Genomic DNA, 1265 nt, shown 5'->3' with positions numbered 1-1265 from the left:
ATTGTTTAACAAGTGTTCCAGGATTCTGATACCCATTAAAATTTGATATCCGTTTCTATAAACAAGATCCACAGAAAACACTTTTGTTCACAATCAACTGCGGGGCAAAGAAAGAAGAATAAAAATATGGTCCCAGCCTTCTGTGAACTCAACCAGTGTTGGTGAGCTGTACCTATCTGCACACATGAATTTGTATATGTTTGATCTACCAATAGAACAGCGGTAAAAGTAGCATAGTGGCATGCCCCCTTGGTGGCTATGTGTAAAACCCTCTCACAAAATGAAAAATACGGGCAAAATTCACCATTATATCATTGATGTTACCAAATCATCCTTTACTCTTTCCAGAGATGGGGGAATGAAGAGTGTTCATGAAAAGCTTAACGGTAGGAACCACAACGTTCGTATGATCAGTGACTGAAAAGGGATGCATAGCCTCATACTTCTTTGCTGCTGCCTTTGCCTTATGAATCAGCTCCAGCCCCGGGAACCTGAGGCTAGGTCAAGATCACAAAGCCTCCTTTGGGCTCAGCAATTAAACAAATGTGCCATAGACTTTCCCTTCTATTTAGCTTTTATTAAAAGAAGCGCTAGGGTACTGAGATGCAGTACATCATATTTATTACCAAAATTATTAACAAATATACAAAACTTATACATGTAATTTTCTTACATCCATTTATTCTCTATAATACTGATTTTTGTTCAAGTAGGTTATCTACAGTATGTAAACATCCCTTGGATTGACCTCACACAGATTAGGAAAGCCCTCTAACCCATGCTTTTATCAGATACTTCTTTTTATTTGGCTTTCATTTGTAGCATCTAATCTTCACATTTGGCACATGGAAGAGACATCTACAGTGCAAAAGAGGCAGATTTTCTGGTTTCGTTCTGAACAATTTTGCAAGGGCACCGTTAAAGAGCCGAGAGAACAGGGCACTCTAACTTGATGGACTTGGAGCCATCCTAATGCCAACAACTCTTGGTTCAGCCGTTAAACTTGAGCACAAAGTCAATGCCTCTTCCTTCTCCCATCCCCCACCCACCCATCATGCAAGGCCGATTCGCCTTAACCTTGTCTCAAAAGGGTTAAAAGAAATGCCATCCATCCCAGGACAAGTAGGTTAATTTCACCGAATAACAAGTTTTCAGTGTTCTTTTGTGTGGGTTGGTTTGTGCGGTTTGATGAGCCAGCAAAACTCTTAAATGGAGAATAAAAGAAGATTTTTTTTTTTTTTAAAGGGAGGAAGAAAGACAAAGAA

Source organism: Felis catus, chromosome D3, assembly GCF_018350175.1.
Source record: "Felis catus isolate Fca126 chromosome D3, F.catus_Fca126_mat1.0, whole genome shotgun sequence".
NCBI lineage: Eukaryota > Metazoa > Chordata > Mammalia > Carnivora > Felidae > Felis > Felis catus.
The sequence above is the reverse complement of the archived record's forward strand: the minus strand, read 5'-3'. Positions refer to the sequence as shown.